Raw genomic sequence first — 22,032 nt, 5'->3', positions numbered from 1 at the left:
TCACATAATGCACATATGATTTTTAAGGGCATTTATGTTAATCACTATATATATATATATTTAAAAAATTTAAAAACTAACAGAATTTAATTTTAAATGAAAAAAATAAATAGGAAATCTAACCTAATTATTTCACAAACTTCCCCACCTCCTTCCAATACCAGTTCTCCCTCACTCAAATAAAGTGAACATTTTCTCTCTGAAATTGAGTTATTCTTGGTTGATGGTTGAGGCCAATCTTCATCTTTCTTTCTTTTTTTCTTTAAATTTTGGTGTTAGTTGCTTAACTAGGCTTGGATCTCATACTTCCTGCCTCTTAAAATTTCTTTATAACAAATCACAGGAAGATGAATTTAGAAATGATAGATTAGAGGTCGTCAATGGGTCGGGTTGGGCTAGCCCAGCCTAAATTTTATGGGCTTGGACCAAGTCGGGGAAAGCTAGATTTTTTTAGCGAATTCAAAGGCCAGGCATGCCTCATGGGTTGGGCCTGAGAAAGCCCACCAAGCTGAGTCAGGCTTGATCTATTAGTCCAAGCTGAAATGGGCCACCTTTGTTTTGTCTATGTTTATCTACATATTTAATGGGCATGTTCTCCACTTTCTATTTAATTTTCTGCAATTAATTCATATGAGAACAAATTATAGATATAACAATAAAAGAAGCTTCATTACATCAGAATTGAAAATAGATATCAAGTACCCAAAAATTGAAAATAGATATAGTTGGATGATTAGCATATTAATTTGTGTCGTTAAAATTTAAATAAAAAAATAAAAAAATACAAGGAGAAAAAATTTGAAAAATATTTATTTCACATTAAAAAAGAAAAGAGGAAACAGGGGACTACATTAATTTTTTTTTTATTTAAAAAAAACCAACAACATCATGGCGCGCTTCTTGGTTCCACAATAGGAGCTTTTAGTTTGGCCCTCTAGACCTCTTCTCTTGGGTTTTCATGCACAACTTCTTGGGGCTCATCACTTGAGTTCCTAAAAATCACACCCTTAACTTGAACATAACTTGTGTCGTGATCCCGTTGCTTGCGTTTACCTGGTTGATCCATGGCCTCAAACTACGTTTGCATGTCTTGAGAGGAAAAATCTACCATCTTTGATAGCTTTTGATTCTCTTCCTGCAATATTTCAAGCTGATGTCGATTTGCCTCCCCCGTCTTTGCCCTCTCCCTTTTTAAACTCCTTGTAACACGTTGACAATCTTCAACCCAACTCTGCTTTGCCACCAACTAAGCTCTTAACACCTACACCTCATGAGATTTCACAATGAGGCAATTCCCCACACTTGTGGCAGATGTCGCACTTTGCACGCTCAGTGCCATGACATCACTCACCACTCAATTATCATTGCTCGTCCCCAACACGCGCACATCCCTAGGAGTTACCAAACTCCTTGCAACTCAAATGGCAACATCGTTGTCCATTGAGTAATGAATCGTTTACGATCACTGGTCCTCATGAAGAAGCAAAGTAGGGCATCCACACTGGTGCAGCCCCTTGCCCCATGTCTGTGTTGGGGGAGCTAGGTTTAGATCGAGAGAAAATGGGAATGAAGCGGCCATTTTATTTCTGAGTTTGAGGAGAATGTGAAGGAAGAAAAATGGCAGAGCTAGGTGTTTTGTTTTGTGAGTTGTGATTTTTTCTCCCCTTTTTTCCTTTTATAGTCATCCATTATGACACCTGTTTCTGCTTTCTCCCGCGTTCCTCGAGCTCCACACTCGTAATTTCTGGCTTTTGGCCTCCGTGATTTCCGCTTCTTGTTTCCAGCGTTCCTCGAGCTCCACAACTGTCTTAATTATAATAATAATTTTTAATTTAATTAATATATAGAAAAAAGTTAATAATCATACTTTTTAATTTAATTAGAAGAGAGAGAGAGAGAGAGAGAGAGAGAGAGAGAGAGAGAGAGAGAGAGAGAGAGAGAGAGAGAGAGAGAGAAGCAATTTAAAAGAAAAAAAAAGAGAGGGGAGATGAGAGAATGAAAAGAAAAAAAAAAAACAAGAGAGAGGGAGGCAAGGGCTGAGCTTTAGGCACCTAAGCCAAAGCTTAGCTCCCTAACTAATAGGCCGGGCTAGCTCATGACCCATAATGGGCTAGGTCAGACTTTTTCTCAATGGGCCGGGTGGGCCCCCATCGACTCATGAACTCATAGGCCAAATGATGACCTCTACTGTAGATCATTGCCTCTTAAAATTTGTTCACTACACATCCCCTTCAATATGATGGAAATGACCTTTAATAATACATTTGAAGCATGCGACTTGATTTAATGGAAATTTTTAAAGGAGTTAGACGTACGTGGTAAATATTCCAACATTTTAAATAATTCAAGTAGTTACTAGAAAAAATTAAAAATTCATGTGATAATCCTGCACATACCTAAAAGTTCAGGTGATATTTATACAAATTCTCCTTTAGGGTAAATAGAGATAGCTTGTAAAAGCTTCCACTCGTAACAGATAAGTCCAGACCCAAATTGTTCTCAAATGTCTTTACCTACCCAAGTTGTTCTCCATGTCTTTACCTAAGTTTGTCTTTTAGCTTAGAGGATACATATAAACGACTTAAAAAAGTTGGTCCTGAAAAGATATTTTCATGCTTTTTTTTAAGTCTCAACAATCGTGCCAAAAATTAATTAAGAGTTAGGCGAGAGATGGATTTCTTGAGTTGCATTCTACTGTGTCTTATAGTTGCCTGGATCTCAATCCATGCCCTCTATCATTCATTTGCAAGAACAAGTCCCAAAAAGCTTCCATCTGGACCAAAGCCACTTCCTTTCATTGGAAATCTTCTAGAGCTTGGAAACCAACCCCACCTCTCCCTAACTAAGCTTTCACAACGCTATGGCCCCGTTATGACTTCACATCTAGCCCAAATCACAACTGTTGTAGTTCCTTCATCCGCCATAGCTAAACAAGTCCTCCAAACCCATGACCAATTGTTTTGCAACGGAACAGTATTAGATTCAGTCCAAGCCTGTAAACATGGCGAGAACGGCATGCCCTGGATACCTGTTTCCGCTAAGTGGAGAAACCTTCGCATAATATGCAACTCCCAATTGTTCGCCACCAAAGTTCTGGACGTCAGCCAAGCCAACCGTCACCTAAAAGTGCAAGAGCTCATAGTTGATGTCCATGAAAGCGTTGTAGAAGGTGATGCAGTGGAGATTGGAAGGGCTGCTTTCAAAACTACGCTGATATCAAACTCTCAAAAGTATAAATTCCATAACAAAATCTCATAATCTCATCAAGACCCAAAATAATTCAAATAATAAACAAAACTTGTTTACACATACAATTTCCATAAAATACTATATTTCACAATTAAAACCACAATATACTTTCATAAACAAACCCAATATCACCCAATCCATATACTTTAATAATAATCATAATAATGATCCCTAGAAACCCTCGTATCCTCATTAACCCAAATTAAATCAATTATCAATCAAAACACATTTATGCAAGCAATTCCATATTTCAAAAATAATGTTCATTTAAAATAATGTCCACTCACATGAAGTCCAATGCTGCTCTGGAATACACAAAGCAAGAGTACCTATTCGAGAGAATAAACGGACTCAATTAATATGCCTACCCAACAACGAACTTTAACTCAAAATGATAGCTCCCGGGTCTCAAAGTAAGTGTGCACGACTATTGGGGAGTTCTTAAGGTCAATCTAATACTTTTTGAAAGGTTAAACTACCTTGGAAGACTCATGATCAATCGAGTGGTCAAACTTCCCATATTGGTCAACGGGGCCTGCGGGGCCCACGACCTCCGATATATGATATGAAAGTTCCTATGAGTCCAACAAAGCTTACTAAACAAGTCCTGTAAGTTTGGTCAATCGCACGATCGGACAGCGATCGCTTTACTAACCCTAGCATCATTGAATCGGAGTATCCGGAAATCCGATTCTCGATCTGTGAGTTCCTACATGATCCTAGAGGTACAGAAAACAACATATTTGAAATTGGGACCAATTGAACGGTCTGAACCTATCGAACTCGGATATCGCATATTAGATGCAATATCCGTTCTACTGTCAAACGGTAGCCAATTCCAAATCTGAGCATACCGTCATGCTCAAAACGACAATGAGAGTGTTTTAGAACATAATGGACCGCCACACAATAGTCCATGCGCTGCCACCACCGTGAGCAGCGCGTGGGTGCCTTGAGTAATTTTTGGCGCCCGAAAAACTCCAAATTGCCAGTCAATACCCATACCATTAGAATCGGACTACATAGGGGATTAACTTTTGTTCTTGGACCATGGCTGAAAAGTGGCCGGAACAGCCAAAACCGCCGAACAAATTTGGGTGTTTTGAATAATCTCTTAAATCTCAAAATTGATCCAAACTAAGTATATAAACAGGTAGAGCATGATGAGTAGATGAAGTTTCATACCTTACTCGACGAAAATCACTTCCAGAATTTCTGAAAAATGCAAGAAATCACTGGAAAAACCTAACCCTTTTTCACCGTTGATTCGAGCTCACCGTCAGCGAATTGGATCGAGTCTTGGATGAGTTTTGTAGAGGAGGACGAGAGAAAGATATTTCATGAAGGTTGCACGGCCAATCGGTGCACAACGACATCGATTGGTGGCCGGGGAGACGAACAGTCACTGTTGCTACAATTTGAAAATGAAAAGAAGAAAATGTCGGGGGGAAGAAGGAAGAAGAAAATGAAAAGAATCCCGGTACTGTAGCACACAGTAACAATTTGAAAATTCCCATTTTGTCTAGACCTTTACGCGTTCAATGCAACTCGGAATTAAGTGTGCCGCCTGTCTACGGACTCGTATCGTCGAGCTCTACACAAAGGTACTACTCATTTCCCCAAAATCCTTCCGAATTAAAAAGTGATCAAAGTGCCCCTACCTTCCAAGGGCAAAATTGTAAATTCACAAATAGCAATAAATTGAATAAAACGATTAAATTAGGTCGAGGATGTTACAACCTACACAATAGTCCACGCGCTGCCACCATCGCGAGCAGCGCGTGGGTGCCTTAAGTAATTTTTGGCGACCGGAAAACTCCAAATTGCCAGTGAATACCCATACCATTAGAATCGGACTACCTAGGGGATTAACTGTTGTTCTTGGACCATGGCCGAAAAGTGGCCGGAGCAGCCAAAACCGCCGAACAAATTTGGGTGTTTTGAATAATCTCTTAAATCTCAAAATCGATCCAAACTAAGTATATAAACAGGTAGAGCATGATGAGTAGATGAAGTTTCATACCTTACTCGACGAAAATCACTTCCAGAATTGCCGAAAAATGCAAGAAATCACCGGAAAAACCAAACCCTTTTTCACCGTTGATTCGAGCTCACCGTCAGCGAATTGGATCGGGTCTTGGATGAGTTTTGTAGAGGAGGACGAGAGAAAGATATTTCATGAAGGTTGCACGGCCAACCGGTGCACAACGACGTCGATTGGTGGCCGGGGAGACGAATAGTCACTGTTGCTACAATTTGAAAATGAAAAGAAGAAAATTTCAGGGGGAAGAAGGAAGAAGAAAATGAAAAGAATCCCGGTACTGTAGCACACAGTAACAATTTGAAAATTCCCATTTTGTCTAGACCTTTACGCGTTCAATGCAACTCGGAATTAAGTGTGCTGCTGTTGCGTAGATTTAGCTCCACCAAAATGGATTAAGCTGCATCCTCAACTTGTGATACTCGCAAGTGCACGAACCGTTGGTAGTATAGCATATGTAAGTGCGAGGTCGATTCCACAGGGATTGGTGATTGAATGATCCAATTTAGTTTCCCTACACAAAATAGAAACAAAAACAAAGAACATAAAACAAGGAAGAAAGGAAGTGTTTGAGAACTTTGAGGAGGGAGAAGAAAGTGTTTGGGAACTTTAGAGAATTTTGGAAGAACATGTGTTTGAGAGCTTTGAGGATTTTGGAAGGGAATGTGTTTAAGACATGGGGAATTTGGAAGAGAGTGTTTGAGAACTTGGAGGATTTGGAGAAGAAAGTAGAGAGGTGTTTTGAGAGCTTTGTGGATTTTGGAAGAGAGTGTTTAGGAACTTTGAGAATTTGGAAGAGAGTGGTTGAGAACTTGGAGGATGTTTGTGAACTTGGAGAATTTGAGAACTTAGGGAAGGAAGAGAAATGTGTTTGTGAAGTGTTTGAGACATGGAGACTTTTGGAAGAGAAGGGAAGTAGAGAGATGTTTGAGAACTTTGAGGATTTTGGAAGAACATGTGTTTGAAAGCTTTAGAGAATTAGAAGAAGAGAAAGGAAAAGTGTTTGATATTTAGTACAAAGAAAATTTAATAGAATGATCTTATTACAACAATTGAGAACTACAAAGGGAAACTAAGAGAATTTGAGGGAGAGAAGGGAAGGGAGCTCTAGAGAAGTGTTTGAGAGCTCCCCCCCCTTGGGGTGTTATTACAAGCTTAGAGAACTTCCCTATTTATAGGCCTAGGGGAAGTGAAAATCAGAATTCAATAAGACTAATGCATACAACACTTGAATTATAAAATCTGAAATGGTTGATGCACTTGTATTAGAAAATCTGAAATGGGTGATGCACTTCACCACTAAATCCCACCAGCAGCCCTAGCTCATCTTCATGTCACCATGACCAAGCTTCCAACCAGAAATGATAGCTCATACCTAGCTCACCATGACCAAGCATCCAACCAGCACATGCTGAGGTCAGCATGACCAGCAACTTCAAGGGCTTACAACTTGGGCTTCTCTTAATCAAATTAGGACTTTAAGCACTCTAAATTGAAGTTCAGAATGTCTTCTTTCCAGCCATATGTTATTTGGGCCAATCCAAGGTCGGAGGAAGAAGTTAAGGCCGAAACAAATTGCTAACTCATTTTCCGCGCTGATAAGATCCATCCTGAGCATGGTTCTGTGTTTGCTAGGTAACGGACTCCAGATTTATCCAATGGGTCTGAATTTTGGATATGTTATAGTACACACCAATTGGAGCAACTTTCATGAAGAATGTGGCCTCATCCGAGCTATGTAGGTTGCTGAAACAAAGCTTGCAATATGACCTACGGAACTGGACTGGCAGGGGGCTGTAGCCATAATGAATTTGTCTTTAAGCTCTTCATCAATTCATCCAAATTAGGCCTTAACATGCTTGAATTGCATGAATTATGTTCTCCAAAGCCATCATTGTTACCTAAAGCTCAATTAACTGAAAGATAAACACAAAAAGGATTAAAAGCACAAGTTTAACTCAAAAACATAACCAAATCATAAGCTAGAAGGGTAAGAAATAATATACAATTATGAACCGATCAAATACCCCCAAACCTAGATTTTGCTAGTCCTCGAGCAAAACAACACAAAACAAAGTTAAAAACAAAACTAGAAGTTAACTAAACCACTTTCGTAGGTAACTCGATTGCATTTAGCATATGCAACAAACCTTTAAACCTCTAGGCATCCCTAGTAGGAGGAGTTGTGTCTCCTGAGGGTTTAACAGATACGATACCCACAAACGTTTTACTGACTCTGTAAAACAAAGTAATTAGAAAACTTAAAGATTGTTAGTCCTTAAGCAAAACCAAAAACAAAAACAAACACAAAAACACAAAGAACTTAAAACAATTTTTCCGAACATTTTCTGAAGAGAAATGACTCATGCACATGACTTAAACGTTTTAACAATAAAAGCTCAATTTTTAGACATTATTTACAAAGCGGCAAAGTTCTAAACACAATATGCTCAAAGTGTAGTAGTGTGATAGCCAAATGCAACAAATTCCCCAATCTTAGTTTTCACACAATTTCAAAAATCATACAAAGCATAAGTTCAACTTCAAATCTCACCAAAGTTGTCCTCTCACAAATGAATCACTCAGAAGAGGGCTATAATGCACACTCAGTTATAAACATGAGAATAGAGTTAAACCATAAGGGACTTAACTCGCAATAGAAATATGAAGAACTTGCATTAATATGATCTCAAGAAGGATGTCAAACACTTAAAAGTAGAAAAATGAATGCAATTCAACCACATGACATTTAAGATCAATTTAGGTCTTTAACATGGGTTGTAATGGGGCCAAGGGTGTAAGGTGAGTAAGAAATGAAGGATATGGATAATACAAAGTCCAAGGAACTCGCAATGCAAGAGCATAAAATAATTGTTTACAAGACTTCGAATCATCACGATTAGATTTTTTTCTTTTACCTGATCAAAACTCCTTATACCCTTCATTTACATTGATTCACTCCTTTCCTGAACAACCACCAATTTATTTTGAAGGCCCAAAAATGAAATTTCATTCAACCACCACTTAATCACAACTTTTCTCTTTTCTTTCACCAATTGTGTGATTTTTTTTTTTCTTCGAAATTCCCAAACTTAGTATGAAAAACACATCCCAATTAAAGCTCATGAGTTCTTTAGAAAGGTAAATATTTGTTTTTCAAGCTAAGGCGAGGAAATATAATTGGTTAAATGAAAGAAAAGGTTTACATGTAGGCTCAAAATGGTTAACAATGGAAAATCATGCTTAAGCATGCATAAGGTTAGCTTGAAAGGCACAAACGATCCAAAGAGGGCCTTAATATCACTTCTTAAATGTCGTGAAGTCAAATTGCATAAGAATGAATGACTTTTAAGTGTTCAACCAAATCAATAAATAATGAGATCAAACAACAACTTTGATGACAAGAAAATAAGAGTATGTATATAACACTCATGAATTGAAGTACAAGGCTCAAAAGCTCACTTTATATGGTTATATAAGTCTAATTTGTGCTTGATACAATTCTTTGGGTCATGCAAATCCTTTAATTGGAAAATTATGAAACAAATGGCAAGTGTAAAGAAGGTTTCAAACATATCATGCTAGAACAATGCCAAATTTTTTTTTATTTTTTAATAAAGAAAAAAAAACACTAAAATAAAATGAAATCCAATTTTTATTTAAGTCATGCAAACATTTATCACTATCTCATCATAAGTGTTCGGAAAGTGACTCAAAACAAAAACAAAACAAAACAATACTTAAAATAAAAACAAGCAAAAAAATAAATAATTTTTTTTTTTTTCAATTATTATTTTTTTTAATTTTAAGAAAAACCAAATTTACTTGCTAAACTCCAATACCCCCAAACCTAGAAATGAACATTGTCCTCAATGTTTAAAAATTAGCCACAACCAATGTCATAACAACAAATGAAGGGTATTAAAGCAAATAAAAATCACAAAACATACAAAAATAAAATAAAACAATTACAAAATAAAAATTACAAAACAAACAATCAAATAAAATAAAATAAAATAAATAAATAAATAAACACGAAACAGTAAAACACTCAAAACAGTAAGCCCTAACAGATAGTCTTACACAAACTGAAACCCAAACAATTGAAAGCCCAACCCAAAATGAAATTAACCCAACAACGGTAAAACCCGACCCAACATGAAATCTGAAGCCCACACGTTTAAATTTAATTTTTTTCTTAAAAAGATAAAACGTGAATTATGAGCGCAAAGCGGGATTTCTAAAAAGAGGGAATGTGGTCCCTGATGTCGTTTCATGGATAGTCACGGGCAGAAAGCAGGAGCCACATGTCGACGCATAGAGGCGCCGCAGATCCACAAGCGAAAATTACGGGCTCATGGAAAGGCGCGACAACTTTGCTGAACGCGTCCGTTCAGACAAAGCAAGTCGTGACAAATGTGTTGGAAACGGTTGGAAAGTGAGAAGGTTGTGGGACTCGAGGAACGCTGGATATTCAGAAAACGCTTAGACGCTGCAACGGCTAGGGTTTGTTTGTCAAAGACTACATCTATAAGAAGGAAAAAGAAGGGAAAAAAACAAAAAACAAAAAACACACAAACTCAGAAACACAAAAGAGAAAAGAAGCAAGAAAAAGAAAAAAAAAAGTGAGAAATCAAATGGCTTCTTCCTACCCCTTTTCGTTAGATCTCAACCTAGCTCCACCGACTCAGACACGAGGCCAAGCAGTAGCACCAGTATGGATGCCCTACTTTGCCTCCGCACGGGGGCCTGTGACTGTCAATGACTCAATACTCCTGGACAACGATGTTGCCATTGGAGTTTGCAGAAATTTAGTGACTCCCAAAGATATACGTGTGTTCGGGACAAGGGATGACAACCGGGTCACGAGTGATGCCCTGGCACTGAGCGTGCAGAGTACAGCATGTGTCGCAAGTTTGGGTCATCGCCTACTTGCGAAGTCCCATGAGGTAGAGGTGCTTAAAGCTCAGTTGGCGGCGGAGCGAAGTTTGGTTGAAGACTGTCAGAGTGCTATAAAAAGCTTGAAAAGGGAGAGGTCAAGGATTGTGGAGGTGAATCGACACCAGCTAGAAGTATTGCGAGACGAGAATAAAAATCTATCAAAGATGGTAGAGTTGTACTCTCGCGACATGAGAAAGCAACTGGAGGACCTAGACCGACCGGGTAAACGCAAGCAAGCGGATCGCGAGAGTAGTTACGCTCAAGCTAAGATTGCGATCTTTGGGAGCTCAAGTGATGAGCCCCAAGAGGCTGTGCGTGAAGCCCCGGAAGAGGACAGCCAGAGGGCCAAACTCAAAGCTCCTATGGTCGAGACACCGAGCGCCAAGAAGAAATGATTTCAGTTTTTATTTATTATTTAATTTTAAAGTGTATGTGTGTTTTTTTTTTTCTTTAATTGGGAAATAAAAACGTTAGCTATCTCAAAGAAACGATTGACCCTAAATGTAAAGAACGACAATCAAACAAAAACACGAAGACCCAAACAAGATTTTTTTTTATTTTTATTTTTTATTTTTAGTTAAGTAAATACACAAATAACTGCTTCTTCTTTTAAGAGAAAAACTTAAGGATGACCAGTTAAGGGCCTCAGAAAACACAGCCAGGGGTTCCGGGAAGGTTGGAGGGGTCACAATGGTCCCGCTTAAAACCCTAACTTCTTAGACACCGAAGGTGTCGCCTTAAAGAACTCCTAGACACTGTATAGACTGCGGTTGCTCACTGGAGTTACCAAAAATTTAGCTCCTTCAAAGAATATCCTATGAGTTTTAAATTATACTACCTAATTAAATAAAAAACAAAATAAATAAATAAATAAATAAACTGAAATAAACACGCAATTCAAACAATAATTTAAAAGAAGAGTTGGGATTCTTGCACCAGGTGTCCAAGACGCATCTTTAATTTTGTCTCTTCTTCCAACTACATTATTAAGAAACCAGTCAAACAAGAAGAAAATAATTGAAAATAAAATAAAATAAAATAAAATAAAATAAAAACTGAAAAAGCAAAAACACAAACATCAGAAAACAGGGAGGCAAAAGTAAGTGAAAGTGTAGACATGCTCCCTTTTTAAAAAAAAACGTGCTCGCAATTTGCGCCAGAAATGAAGGGATCCGAGAGAAAAGAGCACAGGATAGCACCCTCGAGATCCGAAGTGCTTTCGGCTCCCTCATCTGCATAAGTCTATTTAAACTCATCTCGGTGAAGTAGAAGAGCACCCCGCATTTCTTCCTGCAAATTTAGAGAAAACATCAAAAAATCCAAAAACAAAACAATGGCATCCTCATGCACTCACCTTGATGATCTTAGCCTTGAACTGTCCCTTGCACCACCGAATGCGCAGATAAGGGCTCCTCAAAACCATGTCTTCCCAAACTCCACATATCATCACGGTACGGCCTCAAACTTTGCTGAGGTAATACCGAACTTTTCTAAGGCAATGCCGAACAGAGCAGCGCTGCTTGGAGGCATGATTGGCTGCAAGCTCACACCGACAGATCATCTGCATGTGGCACAGAGGTCTGACAAAGCAGCGGTGGAGGAGTCCAATAATTTAACTGTTCTCCATGCGGTCTCGGCTACCAATTTGGGTATGCGATTGCTGGCGAGAACACGGGAGTGTGCCGCGATGAGCGAGGAAATAACTTCCTTGAAGGCTATGGTGGCGGACTTGCAGAAGCGGCTCTACTGTGCCAATCAGCACGTGGAAGCACTGCAGAGAAAAAATGAGGACCATGTGGAGCTGCTGCAGATTCTGCAAGTAAGAGACAATAGAGGCATGCCATGAAGATGAAGATGAAGATGAAGAAGTTGTTTTTATTTTTAATTTACTTGAATGTTTTTTTTGTTTTTTGTTTTTTTTTGTTTTTTTTTTGTTTTACTTTTTTTTTTCTTTGTTTGTAATGTTTGAAATGAAATAAAAATGTGTTTTTAACACTCAGAAATAAACTAACTAACCACACCACGTAAATAAATAAACTAACCTAACAAAACAAAAAAAAGAACATAAAAGAAAACAAAGAACTTCCAAATTGATTTTTTTTTTTTTAAATTTATTATTATTTACAACTAACTGACCACACAAAGAAAAAAAAAACAACAAAGAAGTTCCAAATTGCAATTTACAAGGAAAATTAAATAAAAACTCAAATTTCAATTTTTTTTTAAACTTTTAAATTTTTTAATTTTTTAATTTTTGTTTTTTTTTTTTTTTTTTTTTGAAAAAAAACACACAAATATACAAGCAACTCATGGATGACCAGTTAAGGGCCTCAGAAAACACAGCCAGGGGATCCGGGAAGGTTGGAGGGGTCACAAAGGTCCCACTTAAAACCCAAACTTCTTAGACACCGAAGGTGTCGCCTAAAGAACTCCTAGACACTGTATTGACGGAGAGGCTCACTGGAGTTACCACGAGTCAGCTAATATAAAAAATCTTTTTTAATTTTTTTTTAATAAAAGAAAAAGAAAATTAAAATTACTGAAGTAATAACAAAACAACTAAAGAGAAAGGATTGGAATACTCCCCCTTGAAGCGATTAGGTCGAGCATGATGCATTTGGAGGTCGCGACTTCTCCCACTGCTCCACACTCCCCATTCTTATGATTGAGGTTGCCATCTCTCTCCATTTTTATTAAGCTATCATAAATTGCTAAAACGAACACAAAAAACTTGAAACAGAATTAAAGGATTACGAAATATAAAAAAAAACTAAAAATGAAAAGGAAAAATCAACACATGTCCAATTCCATGCTTCAAAGCAACAAGCACCAATGGGTTGTGTAAGCTGGGACTTAAACCCAGTTCTCTTGCTTGTTGGGCAATTGTCCTTTTCTGTTGGACTACAAACACAACTTGTCCATTAATGTCATTAACTTTAAAACTTGAAATTGTCCAGTTAAGAAAAAAAAAAATAAAGTAGGAAAGCCAAATAGAATCAAACAATGTTACCGATCCCCGGCAACGGCGCCAAAAACTTGTTGCGTAGATTTAGCTCCACCAAAATGGATTAAGCTGCATCCTCAACTTGTGATACTCGCAAGTGCACGAACCGTTGGTAGTATAGCATATGTAAGTGCGAGGTCGATTCCACAGGGATTGGTGATTGAATGATCCAATTTAGTTTCCCTACACAAAATAGAAACAAAAACAAAGAACATAAAACAAGGAAGAAAGGAAGTGTTTGAGAACTTTGAGGAGGGAGAAGAAAGTGTTTGGGAACTTTAGAGAATTTTGGAAGAACATGTGTTTGAGAGCTTTGAGGATTTTGGAAGGGAATGTGTTTAAGACATGGGGAATTTGGAAGAGAGTGTTTGAGAACTTGGAGGATTTGGAGAAGAAAGTAGAGAGGTGTTTTGAGAGCTTTGTGGATTTTGGAAGAGAGTGTTTAGGAACTTTGAGAATTTGGAAGAGAGTGGTTGAGAACTTGGAGGATGTTTGTGAACTTGGAGAATTTGAGAACTTAGGGAAGGAAGAGAAATGTGTTTGTGAAGTGTTTGAGACATGGAGACTTTTGGAAGAGAAGGGAAGTAGAGAGATGTTTGAGAACTTTGAGGATTTTGGAAGAACATGTGTTTGAAAGCTTTAGAGAATTAGAAGAAGAGAAAGGAAAAGTGTTTGATATTTAGTACAAAGAAAATTTAATAGAATGATCTTATTACAACAATTGAGAACTACAAAGGGAAACTAAGAGAATTTGAGGGAGAGAAGGGAAGGGAGCTCTAGAGAAGTGTTTGAGAGCTCCCCCCCCTTGGGGTGTTATTACAAGCTTAGAGAACTTCCCTATTTATAGGCCTAGGGGAAGTGAAAATCAGAATTCAATAAGACTAATGCATACAACACTTGAATTATAAAATCTGAAATGGTTGATGCACTTGTATTAGAAAATCTGAAATGGGTGATGCACTTCACCACTAAATCCCACCAGCAGCCCTAGCTCATCTTCATGTCACCATGACCAAGCTTCCAACCAGAAATGATAGCTCATACCTAGCTCACCATGACCAAGCATCCAACCAGCACATGCTGAGGTCAGCATGACCAGCAACTTCAAGGGCTTACAACTTGGGCTTCTCTTAATCAAATTAGGACTTTAAGCACTCTAAATTGAAGTTCAGAATGTCTTCTTTCCAGCCATATGTTATTTGGGCCAATCCAAGGTCGGAGGAAGAAGTTAAGGCCGAAACAAATTGCTAACTCATTTTCCGCGCTGATAAGATCCATCCTGAGCATGGTTCTGTGTTTGCTAGGTAACGGACTCCAGATTTATCCAATGGGTCTGAATTTTGGATATGTTATAGTACACACCAATTGGAGCAACTTTCATGAAGAATGTGGCCTCATCCGAGCTATGTAGGTTGCTGAAACAAAGCTTGCAATATGACCTACGGAACTGGACTGGCAGGGGGCTGTAGCCATAATGAATTTGTCTTTAAGCTCTTCATCAATTCATCCAAATTAGGCCTTAACATGCTTGAATTGCATGAATTATGTTCTCCAAAGCCATCATTGTTACCTAAAGCTCAATTAACTGAAAGATAAACACAAAAAGGATTAAAAGCACAAGTTTAACTCAAAAACATAACCAAATCATAAGCTAGAAGGGTAAGAAATAATATACAATTATGAACCGATCAGCTGCCTGTCTACGGACTCCTATCGTCGAGCTCTATGAAAAGGTACTACTCATTTCCCCAAAATTCTTCCGAATTAAAAAGTGACCAAAGTGCCCCTACCTTCCAAGGGCAAAATTGTAAATTTACAAATAGCAATAAATTGAATAAAACGATTAAATTAGGTCGAGGATGTTACAACCTACCCCCCCTTACAAAAATTTTGTACTTGTCATTCAAAGAGGTATGGGTACTGGGTCCGCATCTGCACCTTGAGTTCCCAAGTGGCTTCCTCCATCGTTTGACTCTTCCACAACACTTTCACTACAAGAATGGTTCTGGAGCGCAACACTTGCTTCTTTCTATCTAGAATTTCATAGGCTCCTCTAAGTTAAATCTTCTCCTAACTCCACCGGTTGATATTCCAAGAGAGGGGAACGGTTGGGTAAGAACTTTCGTAACATGAGTACATGGAACACATCAAGGATTCAGAATAGTCTTGAAAGCATGGAAAATCGGTACGTAACTGGTCCGATTCGTTCAGTGATCTCATAAGGTCCGATATAACGGGGACTTAACTTCCCATGTTTCCTGAACCTCATTGCATCTTTTAAGGGGATAATTCCAAGAATACCCACTCACCAACTACAAAGTCATTATCCTTGGACCAGTTGTTCACATAACCCTCCTATTGGTATTGTGTCATTTTAGACTTTTCCAAGGTCACCCTCACTACCTCTACTGCCCTTTAAACAACTCTAATGACAGTGCTGCCGCGGTGGGTCATAGTGGCGGCGGCTGCTGCGTCTTGTTTTTTTCTTCTTCCGACTGCGGCAAGGACTAGTGGCAAAGGCCTACTGGTTGTCACAAGGATGCGTTGGCTGGATGGACTAGATCAGCGAGTAGACGGTGCCGCGGTGGAGGCTATTGCCATTGTCGTTGCTGGCAGTGGTTGCTGTGGCTAGTTTTCTTCAGTGAGGACCCGGCTGTTAGACCACGGCTTTTGTTGTGGTTTGGTAGCTAGGCAGTTTTGTGAGCTTCATCGTGGGCGTTGGTGGCGGTCACCTGCTGTTGCCGCGGTGGTCGTCGGTTGTGGCAGCCATTTTTTTTTCATGTTAGGTGGCACTGCGTGTTCGCTGCTGCTCGGGCCTTCCGCTTTGGCTTGCCTTGACATGCTATCTAACTTACAATTTCCTTCCCTTTTTGCAGTTGTTCATTGATCATGTCTTCTAAGGATGGTAGCCAATCACCAAGCTCATAAGTGCCTTTATATAAGTGGGGAGGCTCCAAAGTGCACAAGAAGAGATTTGTGCTAATCTGCATCGTGTTACGTCTAAAGCTTAGTTCCAGAAGTGGTGGGCCATTTATGCTTCTGACATTCTTGATGACATGCATGTCAAGCTGGTGAAGTCTTCAGTCGACGATGCGCCTTGTGTGGATGTGAATGATCCAGATGCTAGGATCATCACCTTCCATCCCTTTTATTTCTCCATGGGCTTCACCTTCCCACTGTTGAAGTTCTTCAGGGAGTTTAGAAAATTGGGTTGCCTCCCAATAAGCGCTTTATTTTAAGTCTGTAGCTAGACATTGCAGAAGCCCGGTGGTCAAATCTCTGGTTCCTTCAGAGTTAAAGACTCGTTTGCAGTGTCAAAAGGTGTCTCCACATAGGGTTTCAGCCTGTGACCATTCACCTTGAATGTGTTGCCTTTAGCCTCATTAGTTATTTCAACTGCCCCATGAGAAAAAACTTGAGTCACCAGGTAGGGTCCAGTCCAGCGAGATTTTAGTTTCCCTGGAAATAACTTGAGCCTTGAACTGAATAACAGAACCTTTTGCCCTGGCTGAAATTCCTTCCATAAAATTTGACTGTCATGAAATGCCTGAGTTCTTTCCTTGTAGATGCGAGAACTGTCATAAGCACCTTGACGAATTTCCTCTAGTTCATTCAGCTGCAATTGCCGCTTTTCCCCAGCTGAGTCATATGCAAAATTTAACTCTTTAATGGCCCAGTAAGCTTTATGCTCCAGCTCCATAGGTAGATGACAAGCCTTCCCACAAACAAGTCGAAATGGTGACATCCCAATAGGAGTCTTATAAGCTGTCCTGTACGCCCACAAAGCATCATTTAATTTTAAACTCCAATCCTTGCGTGTAGAACCCACTGTTTTCTCCAAAATACGCTTGATTTCTCTGTTTGAACTTCAACTTGACCAGATGTCTGTGGGTGATAAGGTGTAGCCACACGATGATTAATCCCATATTTTGCCAGTAGATTAGCAAATGGTTTATTAATAAAATGCTTCCCCCCATTGCTAAGAATAACGCGTGGAATCCCAAAACGTGGAAATATAACCCTTTGGAGGAACTTCAGGACCACTGATCCTTGATTAGTTGGTGCTGCAATGGCCTCGACCCACTTTGAAACATATTCCACAGCCACTAAAATGTATTGATTTCCGTAAGAAGATGGGAATGGTCCCATGAAATCAATACCCCAAACATCAAATAGTTCAACAATCAAGATACTTTGCTGGGGCATCTCATTCCTTCTGGACTGGTTGCCGACCCTTTGACACCTATCACAAGCCTTGCACCAATTTTGTGAATCTTTAAAAAGTGTTGGCCAAAACAACCCACTTTGTAGGATTTTCTCTGCTGTCCGTTTCTGCCCAAAATGTCCCCCACATGCATAATGATGAGCAAACTTTAAGACACTGCCCTGTTCAGCCTCTGGAATACACCTGCGAATAATCTGATCTAGACAATACTTGTATAAGTAGGGTTCATCCCAAAAGTAGTGCTTTACATCAGATAAAAACTTATTTTTCTGCTGGTAAGAAAAATCCGGATGCACCACACCCTTAGCCAAATAATTGACAATATCTGCAAACCAAGGTGTGTCAATTTGGATAGCAAATAGCTGTTCATCTTGGAAACTTTCACTCAATGGTAGAGAATCTGCCTCCATAGGTGCTGGAATAATTAATCTAGATAAATGGTCAGCCACAACATTCTCGCTACCCTTCTTGTCTTTAATCTCTAGGTCAAATTCTTGAAGTAAAAGAACCCAACGAATCAACCTAGGCTTTGCATCCTTCTTAGACAGCAAGTATTTTAAAGCAGCATGATCAGTATAAACAATCACCTTAGCTCCCACCAAATAGGACCGAAACTTCTCTAATGCGAACACAATTGCCAACAATTCCTTCTCTGTAGTTGCGTAGTTAAGTTGTGCATCATTGAGAGTACGACTTGCATAGTAAATGACATGGGGAAGCTTATCTTTACACTGCCCTAAAACTGCCCCTACAGCATAATCTGATGCATCACACATTAATTCGAATGGTAAATCCCAATCTGGTGCAGCAATGATGGGTGCTGAAGTTAGGAGTGATTTCAACTTGTTGAACGCTTCTAAACAGGCCGCATTGAAATGAAATGGTGTGTCCTTAGCCAATAAATTGCACAAAGGTCGGCTAAGTTTGGAGAAATCCTTGATGAACCGACGATAAAAACCGGCATGTCCTAAGAAAGACCTCACACCTTTTACGGATGTAGGGGGCGGCAGCTTTGCAATAACATCAATCTTTGCCTTGTCAACTTCAATTCCTTTATTTGAAACTAGATGTCCCAAAACAATGCCTTGATTAACCATGAAATGACACTTCTCCCAATTTAATACTAAGTTTGATTCTTGGCATCGTTCAAGAACTTGAGATAAATTGTGTAGACAAAGATCAAAACTATCCCCAAAAACTGAGAAATCATCCATGAATACCTCAACAATCTTTTCAACCAAACCTGAAAATATGTTCATCATGCACCGTTGAAATGTGGTGGGTGCATTACATAACCCAAATGGCATCCTCCAATAAGCATAAGTACCAAATGGACAAGTGAAAGTGGTTTTCTCTTGATCCTCTGGTGCAATTGGAATCTGATTATACCCAGAATACCCATCAAGAAAACAATAAAATGCACGCCCAGCCAACCTTTCCAACATCTGGTCAATGAAAGGCAATGGAAAATGGTCTTTTCTTGTCCCTGCGTTAAGCTTCCGGTAGTCTACACACATTCTCCAACCTGTAGTCAAGCGTGTAGGAACTAACTCGTTATTATCATTTTTCACCACTGTAATACCGGTCCGCTTAGGCACAACTTGTGTAGGGCTAACCCATTTACTGTCAGAAATTGGATAAATCATGCCTGCATCAAGTAGTTTCATAACCTCTGTTCTGACCACCTCTTTCATAATTGGGTTAAGGCGACGTTGAGCATCAACTGTTGGCTTCACGTCGTCTTCCATTAAAATTCTGTGCATACATACTGCTGGGCTAATACTCTTGATATCTGCAATTGTCCATCCCAATGCATCTTGATACTTTCTCAACACACGAAGCAATTTATCTTCCTCAGTGGGAGTTAAATCTGCTGCAATAATAACTGGCAGTGTCTCTGCAGCTCCTAAATGTGCATATTTTAGATGTTCAGGTAAAGGCTTCAGCTCCAATTTTGGTGGCTGCTGTCTGGAGGGTTTAAGGGGCTGTTTAGGCTCCCCTAAGCTCTCGTAAACATTTCGGAACCTTGGCGGCAGTTTGGGTAAACTGTCCAATGCGTGAATGTACTCAAAAACTTCTTCATCTTCATAATCTGTCCCAAGTTCCCCTTGTAAAACACGCAGCAACTGATCTGTATATGAATTAGCATAAAAACTGTCTTGAATCATATTGTCTACCACATCAATCCGCAAACACTCTTGCTGTTCATTAGGACGTTTTTCAGCCTCAAACAAATTAAACACCACAGATTGGTCTTGAACTCGTAAGGTCAATGTCCCAGCTTCCACATCAATTAGAGTCCTAGCTGTTGCCATAAATGGTCTCCCCAAAATAATAGGTGTTTGAAGGTCTTCGTCCATGTCTAACACCACAAAGTCTGCTGGTAGGTAAACATTATCAACCTTAATAATTAGATCTTCAATAACACCTCTAGGATAACTGATTGAACGGTCAGCTAGTTGAAGTATCATTGATGTAGGCTTTAAATCTCCTTGTCCCAATCGTTGAAAAACAGAAAAAGGCATCAAATTAACACTTGCACCCAAATCAATTAAAGCACTTTTAAAATTAGAATTTCCAATAGTACAAGAAATATTAAAACTCCCTGGATCTTTTTTCTTGGGTGGCAATTTGTGTAGCAAAACTGCGCTGCACTGTTCTGTCAAAACGACTTTTTCCAAATCTGCAAGCTTCTTTTTGCTACTTCAAACTTCTTTTAAAAATTTGGCATAAGATGGAATTTTCTTGATAGCTTCCAGCAATGGAATGTTGATTTGAACGTTGGATAATGTCTGCATAAAGTCCTTGAGCTGTTGATCTCTTGCCTTAGGAATTAGACGTTCAGGATAGGGCAGTGGAGGGTCATAGACACGCTGTAAAACCTGTTTTGGGATAGTTTCGGGATCTGCCAGATTATGTTTTTCTGCAATTTTGGCAGGTTCTGTTGCTGCAAAATTTTCTGCATGATCCTCCACTGCTATATGTTCCTTTTCAATGCTATTTTCACGATTGTCATAGCTCCTTCCACATCGTAAAGTCCGAACAGCATTGCAATCTTCACGTCCTCTTGGATTAGGCACTGTTTGACTAGGAAATTTGCCCTTTTCTCTCTCTGAAATCTGTGCAGCTAGCTGTCCAAACTGTTGCTCTAAACTTTTAATTGATGCTTCAACATTTTGGAATCTTTGGTTGCTGCCCTCTATGAATGATTGAGTTGTTGCTGCTAATTTAGCAAGCTGATCATCCACAGTCGGTTTTGATGATACAAAAGGTCTTTGTGCTTGCTGGAACAGTTTTGCATTATTTTGATTGTCACTCCATTTGAAATTAGGGTGATCCCTCCATCCTAGATTGTACTGAGTTGCATATGCATCATTCCTAGGCCTTTGATAGCTGTTCATCATATTAACATGTTGCTCAACAAGTTCTGGGTAGGATTCTCTATGCAGGCATCCAAATATATCGTGTGTTGTCATGCTACAAATGCTGCAAACTGTTGCTGCAGGTGGCTGTTGCTATGTGGAATTTGCTATCTGTTGCAAAATAGTGTCAAATTTTGCATCCATTTTCTTCTCCATTTGTGCCATTTGTGCAGACATGTTAGGCGAACCTGCTGATAACTCAAAGATTCCCCTCTTCTGTGAATGTTCTACTGCCCATTGCTGAGATTATGTGGCCATCATCTCAAATAATTCAAAAGCCTCTCTTGCTGATTTGTTTGACAATGAACCCCCAGCCGATGCGTTCACATGACTTTTTGATGTAGGATTGAGCCCATCAAAGAAAATATTCATCTGTGTATCAGCATCAATATTAGCATGTGGACACTTAACGTACATCTCTGTATATCTTTCCCACGCTTCATGAAATTCTTCATTAGGCTTCTGAGTGAATGTCATGATTTCCCGCTTGTAATTCAAGGTCTTGGATGCTGGATAATACTTGTTCAGAAATTTTTATGTAATTGTTGCCAAGTAGTGATGCTATTTGCTGGTAGAGTGAATAACCAAGTTTCTGCCTTATCCTTCAAAGTGAATGGGAAAAGACGTAACTTAATAGCTTCAGCAGAAAAACCCTTAATCAAAATGTTTTTGCAACCCACAATGAATTTTGCAATATGTATGTTCGCATCTTCATTAGGTAGCCCACGGAATGTTGGTAAAATCTCAAGCATGTGGTGCCTGATTTTGAACGAATCACCCTCTTCTTGTTCAGGATAGACTATGCAATTAGGAACATCATTTGCAAGGGCAGCCAACGACTCTCTGAGTGGTCTGCCTGCTGCAGGTATTGCCAATGCCATTTTAACCTTGTTGTCCACAAAATTAGCAAACAAATCCTGCAAAAATATGTCCTGTAGTGAATAGTCCCACGCCCAATTAATTTCTCTGCGCTGTCTGTGTAGTGTGCGTTCTGGTTCTGGATCAAATTGTGCAATCTGTGCAGTTTTTGATCTAGTCTGAACCATGCAGTTTGCAAAATCTGAAACAGAAACGAAACAAGTCAATTATAATTTTTTTTTTTAATTTTTTTTTTATTTGGACGAAAATTGAAAATCAGAAAAAGTTTAAA

The 22,032-nt window shown here is 39.1% G+C and overlaps 1 pseudogene; it reads right to left on the bottom strand.

Moving 5' to 3' along the window:
* Window positions 1-16,506: 16,506 nt before the first annotated feature.
* On the bottom strand, window positions 16,507-21,798 carry LOC148297500 (uncharacterized; annotated as a pseudogene).
* Window positions 21,799-22,032: the final 234 nt, after the last annotated feature.

Source organism: Prunus avium, chromosome 1, assembly GCF_965620075.1.
Source record: "Prunus avium chromosome 1, drPruAviu1.hap1.1, whole genome shotgun sequence".
Taxonomy (NCBI): Eukaryota; Viridiplantae; Streptophyta; class Magnoliopsida; order Rosales; family Rosaceae; genus Prunus; species Prunus avium.
Note: the sequence above shows the minus strand (reverse complement) of the source record. Positions and strands in the feature narration are given on the sequence as shown.